A 9,693-nucleotide genomic window follows, 5' to 3' on the forward strand; every position below is an offset into this window, starting at 1 on the left:
TTCTCCTCAAATTGAGCGCTGTATGCCGCGTGACGTCTTCTTCTTCTTCTAAATTATCGAAGGCGTGGGCGGACCCACACAGGCGCTTCCCCATCCTAAAGGATGATGTGCACCTAACCCACCAATCATTATTTAGCTCACATAAACTCACAGTTCCTCCCACCTCCCCATCTGTCTCACAAAATCCAACAACACACTGCTCTTCTTCCTGCCACTCACCCCGTCACCTCCCACGCCCAGCGCAGACAACCGAACCCTCATCAATTCTCCCTCTGCAACATGTTTCTCACATCTAAGTAGAAAATGTCCCACAGTCTCAGGCACCCCACACACCGCACAATCCCTCGACTCTCGCTTCCCCACTCGAAACAGACATTCATTCAGCCCCACATGCCCTATCCTCAATCGATTCAGCATCACCTCCTCCCGCTCCTCCATTCCAAACTCCCCGCATCCACCTTTACTGACACTTTCCCACGAAGACCAAACATCCACCTGCCCTTCGCCCCACTCACCCACCTCTCCTGCCACTCATCCATGACCCGTCTCACCACCACCGCCTTCACCTCATCCACACTTAAAGGTAATCTGACATCAACCTCTCCCCTTCTCATACCCTCACCCGCCGCCAGATCCACTAACTCATTACCCAAAATACCACTATGACTGGGGACCCACACCAACTCCAAATCCATTTTCCCATGTACGCACCGATCAATCTTTTTCCTGATATCCATAATCACATCCTTCCTATCACCATCCCCGCCATAATCGCCTGCAACCCACTCAATGAATCTGAAAATATCACCACCTTATCTAACCCCAACTCGCACACCCTATCAATTGCTGATGAAATTGCCACCAACTCAGCCGTAAAAATTGACACATCATTCGTCAATCGTCCCACTTTATACTCCCCAGTGCTTTCCAGATAATACGCCATACCCACTCTCCCAGACACAGTATCCTTCGAACCATCTGTAAACACCTTGCATCCTTCCTTTCCTGCCACATACGCCTGACCCAAAGCTTTGATCTCACTCCGCAATCCTCTCTTCTTCGACACCACATTCGCTAACTCCAAACACACCTTTGGAGACCCCATCGTCCACCTCGGCCATCTCTCCAAATCCATATCAGTTACAGTCATCAAATCGCCCACACCCCACTGAACTCCCTTTTCCCACATGTGAAACCCAAAAGTGCCCCCTTTCCTCCTCCATCGATCTCTATAATAATCAAACCTCCAATTATACTTCAAACATTCACGCACCGGATGAGCCACGCTCTTCGCACTGCACTTCACCCACCATCTCATATTCAACGCATCTCTCCTCAATCCCAACGGCATCTCTCCCACAAGCACCTGAACCGCATTCGCTGGAGAGGATCTCATCACACCCGAACACACCCTCAAAGCCCTTGCCTGAACCCTGTCCAACCGCAACTTCGCCCTTGCCGTAAAACCCACTGACACTTGACATCCGAAATCCATCACAATCGCCGCGTGACGTTGCGGCGTTGGCTGCATGACGTCATCGCGTTGGCGTCACGTAATTGCGGGACGTCACTGTCCAGCCCCGCCATTATACGCCATAGAATGGCAGCCGCGGGAGTAAAGGTTGTAGTTAGGGGGTCTTCTTGCCTTGCCCAAGCAGTGATTGCACATCGTCTCTGGACCACCCATGGGTCGGAGAGGGCAATAATGAAACTTATGCTAAGTTTGCCACCTTCCCTCCCGCGGCTGCCATTCTATGCTTCGGCACGCTCTGGACGACTTACTTACTGACTCCTCACAGAGACAGTATTGCGCCCAAGCGCCAGCTCATTATCCGTGCTTCTTATGCACCGGCTATAGATAGACTATGCCCAGACCCCCTCTGTGTGGGCCAGTTCTCCCTTCTTTCCTCCTTTCTCTTGGGTACTTAACTCAGCGCTTTACAGCCACCACCATCAGGTGGAGTGACAAGACTCGGGTAAATTAGGCTTCCTTCCAGTGTGTCTGCAGCTGGATTGCCAATGGTCACAATGAGTGCATAGGCCCCAGCAGACAGTTCATGCGCTTTTCTGTGCTTTCTTTATTCTTGTAGTATCACGTGACTGCAGGTAAACAAGCACACTGCATTTCATTCATGTTTATGCAACCGAGATGCTAATGGCCATCTAGTCTTTCTTACTTTATTTCTGTGTTTGCCTTTATTCTACACACACAGATCTGATTTCTTGTGGGGGTGGAGGGGGCTACATGTGATGCAGTTATACTGTGATGCATTGTATTGGTTTGAAGTATTGTCTGAACACTGGCGATACTATCAGTCCTGAACCCTGGAGCTGGAGACCGCTCTGAAATGCATCGGCTTCTGCACTGCACTGCACTGCACTGCACTGCACACCGCCATTTGAAAAGATGAAATAAATACCTACTGAGCTGTTACCTATTGGTATCTTGTAAAGGAATATGTTGAGTAACGGACCAAAGTATCTCGAATATGATGATAGTTTAAGAACTTAAGTACTGTGAGCAACAGGTCGGACCAGGGCCGTTCCCTGATCCCTTTTGGTATTGTTTCGAATGTGTAATATGGGGCCTCTTTTGGTTCCCAGGCCACCCCTGGATGTTTTTTTATCATTCAGCTCTTTTCCTGCTTTCTTTCCATATGAAAGCACCCGGGTAGAGGCACTGAGGTGTGCAATGAAACCAAGGACCGAGGGTCAACAGGGGTGACAGCGCCAGGGACCCCGCCTGAAAACGCGCCCTGGTTTCCAAGGACCCCTTGCAAAGGAAGCAGGTACATCCGCTCTACGCCATGCCCCGATTGCAGCGATGAAGGGGTGAGGGGCGAGGCCAGTGCAGGGGGCCGCGGGTGTAAGGAACGTGGCACGAGGAGGCTGTTGTAATGTGCTTCCTAGCTGAGTGGATGACATCACTGCTTAATGGAATGTAGTGATGTCAGTGTGAGTGGAGTGTTAGTGTGTGAGGGTTCTATGCTTGGCAGTTGGAGTTATGCTGACTTGGAAAGGACATGCCAATGTTTTGTTCCTGGCATTGAACTACAATAAATCTACTTAATAACTTACCTGCTGGCTCGGGTGTTCATCAGCTTCCAAGTTATTACACTGGCGACTAGGATGGGATTTCCTGTCGTGGAGGGGGCAGTCCAGAACCAGGAGACATTGCCCTCCTTGAATACCATGTCCTTGAGGAAGTTCAGCAACTAGGGGCCCACAGTTGTTTGACTAGGCTGATTACCCTTCTTCAGCAGGCCGGGCGGTGCTGAATTGAGGACCGAGTCGGCACACAGGTCGGTGTGCAGTGCTATCAGCAACAGCTGTTCTATTGTGGGCCGCATGTCCCAGTTACCTGGTGGTGCTGTGGACGGTATTTTATCGGCACACAGTTCGGTGTGCGGTACCTGGGGAGCTTCTGCCATCAGGACCAAGCTGGCCGGGTGGAGCTTGTGCTTGGCAGATCCCCAGCAGGTGTCTTGGAAACTGTTCGGCACACGTGTCGGTGTGCGGAGTACTCCGGAGGCTCCCGGTGCACAAATCGGTGTGCGGCGCTGTCGTGGGCACCTGTGTGCACTTTCGAGTTGGTTGGTTGGCCGGGCGGTGCACCACCGCCGACGGGCCCTGTTCCGGAGCGGAACCATGATCATGTTCTGCATTTGGGACCGGATGCCGAAGTAACGCGTCCTGTGGCAGGACGGGAGTGAGCTCTGGTCGCGGTGCGTGAGGGAGAACACTCTATGCAATACGCGTCGCCTCTAGAGCCCAGCTGGTTGCCGGCATGACAGAGGATGTTGGTCCGTGTCATATGTGCAAGGAGAGAGTGTCCGGGTGGAGCTGCTCCGTTTTTGTGGGTTACACAGGTCCCGCGTCCATTCCTGAGCGGAGGAGATGTTGCTCGGGCGGCGACCCAAGTGGAATGATGACGTCGCCTTCCATTGAGCGTGCGTTCCAGCACGGGGAACTGGAACGTGTATGTATGGTTGGTTGGAGCACTCGATGCTCCCAACGTGTGACGTGGCTACGGAGTCTGCGTGCGTTCCAGCGTGGGCGGCTGGGACGCGAGGAAGAGTTTGTTTGCCTTGAATGTACGCAGCAGAGTAAGAATCAATTCGTTACGCCTGATGTTGCCGGAAGACATGGGCATCGCTGGAAAGAAGCCAATGAGCAGGATCCCGGAGTTACCAAATTCGTCAGTGAGGCGGATTTACATACAAGGGTGGTCGTTGTTTGGAACTACGACATCGACTTGGGTGTGCTACACGAATTGGATTCCTGCAGGTTTGTCAGGGCAGGTACTGAGGAGAGTGTCCCGGTGTCCTGTGATTTGGCTAATGTGCTGCGCGGGCTGGGAAAAAGTCGACATTTGGTTCACTGCAGTTCGCTGCGAGCAGGGGAACGTTTCCATTTTTGAGAACATTATCACTAGTTAGGTTAACTATTTATGTGCCGGTTGTGTTGGGTTGTTGTGAGTGTGCGTATTATGGGCCCGTGTGAGTGAGTGAGAGCGCGCGCTGAGAGTTGTGTATGGGTGATTGTTTAGGTTGTATTGAGAAATTGCAATATTGTGTGCTAATGAGTTGTTTAGTGTGTTCCTGCATTATTTTGCATATTGTTGTCTCTCATCCAATGATTCTTTGCAGGTGGAACTGTTCAATACTTAATATGTTTTCTTGCAGGTTGGATTTCCATTATTGGGTTGTACGGACTCGTGGGTGGGGGCACTTGCGGGTTGAATTGTTTCTGTGAGAACAGCATTGTTTATCTTGTGCTGTGTGTATTTTTGATGCACTTACAGTTATCTTTTTCCAATAATTAACTGAAATAATGCATTTTGCACATCATTTTGTATTTGAACATGTGTGCAATGTTTTGCGTGTATGCCACCCATCCTGTTTTTGGGGGGTTTGCATTTGGTGCGTGAGGTGAACATTGCGTTGTGCAGGAGTGGGAGTGGTTGGTTATTGAGGCGTTCTGATGTGATGCAGTAGGTGAGGCTGGACCTGGGGTCCATGGTGAGTGGTGATTGGTGAGGTGCTGCGTTGTTGCAGTTTGGGGGACGAGGGGTCCATGGTGTGAAGTGTGCTGCGTTTTGCGTTTGCAGGAGGCTGGACCAGGGGTCCATGGTATGTAGTAGGTGTGCTGCGGGTGGCAGTAGGCTGGACCTGGGGTCCAGGGTGTGTAGTAGGTGTGCTGCGGCTGGCAGTAGGCTGGACCTGGGTCCAGGGTGTGTAGTAGGTGTGCTGCGGCTGGCAGTAGGCTGGACCTGGGGTCTAGGGTTTGTAGTAGGTGTGCTGCTGGTGGTAGTAGGCTGGGCCTGGGGTTCATGGTATCGAGTGGTGTGCTGCGGGTGGCAGTAGGTTGGACCTGGGTTCCTAGGTGAGTGGTGTGGAGTAGGTGGTGGTCCTGGCTGGTTCCGCATTCTTGCGGGTTGGTTCTCTAAGGTTAAGGGTTTTGTGGTGTTGTGGTATCCTTAGGGGTGCTGTGGTGAACTGTTTCGTTGTTGTGCTTGTTGTTGCTCTGTTGAGCTGTGTGGAGTGTGCCCGGGGGTGGCAGCCCTGGTGTCCTAGGGGGCAGACTAGGACGGGAGGATGTTTGTGCACTGAGGGTTGAGGAGTGTTAGGTCGTTATCTGCTGTGGACGCTGCGTCGTGGCAGGACCTAGGTTCCAAGGGGCAGCTTGGAACAGGTGGAGGTGCGTAGTTCTATTTTTGTTTCTCGATGGTTGTCCAGTTCTGTTATGGAAGGAGTGAGCCCTTTGTAGACTGCGTGGGGTTCCTCTCTGTTTTGTTATAAAGGGAGGAGTGGAAGTGGTGTAGAGTTGGGCGTAGGACTTGGTATAAGGGTTTGGTAGACACACATGTGTCAAGTTGCCCAACGTGTTGGCACAGTATTAGTATTCTGGGGGTGCCATGTAGATTTTATTGGGTTCTTACTCCTTTGGTGGAGCACTTTCCTGTTTCCTTGATCTTCCTTGGAGTGTCGGGGTTTTGGTGTTCCCTGGGGGCAGTGTCTTGTCGCCAGTGGTGTTACTAGTTGGTGCATTACGTGCTGGCCACACGTACATGTAGGGGTTTTTGTCTGGTGATGGTTTTGGTGTGATCATTCCCTGTTTCCAACAAAGTAAAGGAGGGAGAAGTGTTGTAATGTGCTTCCTAGCCGAGTGGATGACATCACTGCTTAATGGAATGTAGTGATGTCAGTGTGAGTGGAGTGTTAGTGTGTGAGGGTTCTATGCTTGGCAGTTGGAGTTATGCTGACTTGGAAAGGACATGCCAATGTTTTGTTCCTGGCACTGAACTACAATAAATCTACTTAATAACTTACCTGCTGGCTCGGGTGTTCATCAGCTTCCAAGTTATTACAGAGGCCACACCTAACCTCTGGGGAGCTCATGCTGTTGCTCCGTGTAATCTGGCGGCTGGGACCCGTTAGGCGGAGATATGCACGTACGCGGGTCCCGGCTGCCGAAGTTTGGTCATTTGCACAGCGGAGTGCATAAGTCCAGGGCAAAAGGTGGCGTGTGAGTGTGTAAACCGCCTTTTGCCCAGCACTTTTGCACTCGGACATGCGAATGAAGTAAACGGTGCCTGCCATGCGAGCCTGGTAGGCGGCGTGTACAATGGATTATGCATAAAGCAGGCGAACGCTATATGCAACCCCATCATTTGCACAGGCATGAAAATGCATGCAGACGCAAATGCCTGAGCATTTGCCTGGCGGAGAGAGGAAGGGAGGCGGCGGAAACGCAAGTTGGGTTCTGCCCTCCTCTTCACCATGCAAATGACTGAAAACGAGCCGTAACGTAAACGCAGGGCGTAAAAGGCTTTACACCTTCCATTTATGTTACGCCCCATCAGAAATAAGCCCCCAAGGTGTACCTACCGTTCACAGACAGAAGCGCATTTCATTGGTACGTCTAGGTGACATTTTTAGAAAGCAGGAGCTTGTGGGGTTTGGGGGTTACCAATGCAGTACCTTCCTGGGGTCACCGTTGCAGTGCATTCCTGGAGTCACCAATGCAGTGCCTTCCTGGTGGTCACCGTTGCAGTGCATTCCTGGAGTCACCAATGCAGTGCCTTCCTGGTGGTCACCGTTGCAATGCATTCCTGGAGTCACCAATGCAGTGCATTCCTGGAGTCACCAATGCAGTGCCTTCCTGGTGGTCACCGTTGCAGTGCATTCCTGGAGTCACCATTGCAGTGCCTTCCTGGTGGTCACCGTTGCAGTGCATTCCTGGAGTCACCAATGCAGTGCCTTCCTGGTGGTCACCGTTGCAATGCATTCCTGGAGTCACCAATGCAGTGCCTTCCTGGGAGTCACCATTGCAGTGCCTTCCTGGTGGTTACCGTTGCAGTGCATTCCTTGAGTTACCAATGCAGTGCCTTCCTGATGGTCACTGTTGCAGTGCATTCCTGGTGTCACCATTGCAGTGCATTCCTGATGGTCACTGTTGCAGTGCACTCCTGGGTCAACAACGCAGTGCCTTCCTGGGGTCAACAACGCAGTGCCTTCCTGTCAGTCACTGTTGCAGTGCATTCCAGGCTCACGGTTGCAGTGCATTCCTGGGGGTCACCATTGTAGTGCCTTCCTGGGGTCACCGTTGCAGTGCACTCCTGGGGTCACCGTTGCAGTGCCTTCCTGGGGGTCACCACTGCAGAGCCTTCCTGGTGGTCACTGTTGCAGTGCATTCCTGGGGGTCACCATTGCAGTGCATTCCTGGGGGTCACCATTGGAGTGCATTCCTGGGGTCGCCATTGCAGTGTCTTCCTGGGGGTCACCATTGCAGTGCCTTCCTGGGGGTCACGGTTGCAGCACATTCCTGGGGTCACCAATGCAGTGCATTTCTGGGGTCAACAATGCAGTGCTTTCCTGGCAGTCACTGTTGCAGTGCATTCCTGGGGGTCACCATTGCAGTGCATTCCTGGGGTCACTGTTGCAGTGCCCTCCTGGGGGTCACCACTGCAGTGGCTTCCTGGCAGTCCCTCTTGTAGTGCATTCCTGGGGTTCACCATTGCAGTGCCTTCCTGGGGGTCACCATTGCAGTGCATTCCAGGCTCACGGTTGCAGTGCATTCCTGGGGTCACCGTTGCAGTGCCTTCCTGGGGGTCACTGATGCAGTGCCTTCCTGGTGGTCACTGTTGCAGCGCATTCCTGGGGGTCACCATTGCAGTGTCTTCCTGGGGGTCACCATTTCAGTGCATACCTGGGCTCACGAATGCAGTGCATTCCTGGCGGTCACCATTGTAGTGCATTCCTGGGGGTCACCGTTGCAGTGCCTTCCTGGGGGTCACCGTTGCAGTGCATTCCTGGGGTCACCATTATAGTGCATTCCTGGAGGTCACCATTGCAGTGCCTTCCTGGGGGTCACGGTTGCAGCACATTCCTGGGGTCACCATTGCAGTGCATTCATGGGGTCACCATTGCAGTGCCTTCATGGGGGTCACCGTTGCAGTGCATTCCTGGGATCATCAATGCAGTGCCTTCCTGGGGGTCACCATTGCAGTGCATTCCTGGGGGTCACCATTGGAGTGCATTCCTGGGGTCACCATTGCAGTGTCTTCCTGGGGGTCACCATTGCAGTGCCTTCCTGGGGGTCACGGTTGCAGCACATTCCTGGGGTCACCAATGCAGTGCATTTCTGGGGTCAACAACGCAGTGCTTTCCTGGCAGTCACTGTTGCAGTGCATTCCTGGGGGTCACCATTGCAGTGCATTCCTGGGGTCACTGTTGCAGTGCCCTCCTGGGGGTCACCACTGCAGTGGCTTCCTGGCAGTCCCTCTTGTAGTGCATTCCTGGGGTTCACCATTGCAGTGCCTTCCTGGGGGTCACCATTGCAGTGCATTCCAGGCTCACGGTTGCAGTGCATTCCTGGGGGGTCACCGTTGCAGTGCATTCCTGGGGTCTCCGTTGCAGTGCCTTCCTGGGGGTCACTGTTGCAGTGCCTTCCTGGTGGTCACTGTTGCAGCGCATTCCTGGGGGTCACCATTGCAGTGTCTTCCTGGGGGTCACCATTTCACTGCATACCTGGGCTCACGGTTGCAGTGCATTCCTGGCGGTCACCATTGTAGTGCATTCCTGGGGGTCACCGTTGCAGTGCCTTCCTGGGGGTCACCGTTGCAGTGCATTCCTGGGGTCACCATTAAGTGCATTCCTGGAGGTCACCATTGCAGTGCCTTCCTGGGGGTCACGGTTGCAGCACATTCCTGGGGTCACCATTGCAGTGCATTCATGGGGTCACCATTGCAGTGCCTTCATGGGGGTCACCGTTGCAGTGCATTCCTGGGATCATCAATGCAGTGCCTTCCTGGGGGTCACCATTGCAGTGCATTCCTGGGGTCATCAATGCAGTGCCTTCCTGTCGGTCCCCGTTGCAGTGCCTTGCTGGCGGTCACCGTTGCAGTGCATTCCTGAGGTCACCAATGCAGTGCGTTCCTGGGTAAAATTGTGCATTTTTGAAGGAACCGAAGTACCGTTCCCATTTCTTGTGTGCACTGGATGTGCTTGTCCTTGTAAAATGGAAGGCTTGATTTGACGATGGAGTTGCAGCTCTTAGTGTAAGAAGTGCGTTTGTTTAAACTAAGCTGTTGCATTCATTTTCTCGAATGGAACTGCATTGGAAGTTCATTGTTGGTAAGTTAGAAGTATAAAAATAGTACATTTTTAAGGACCGCCTTTATTGCTAAAA

This window comes from Ambystoma mexicanum, chromosome 13 (assembly GCF_040938575.1).
Source record: "Ambystoma mexicanum isolate Mex_15411 chromosome 13, UKY_AmexF1_1, whole genome shotgun sequence".
NCBI lineage: Eukaryota > Metazoa > Chordata > Amphibia > Caudata > Ambystomatidae > Ambystoma > Ambystoma mexicanum.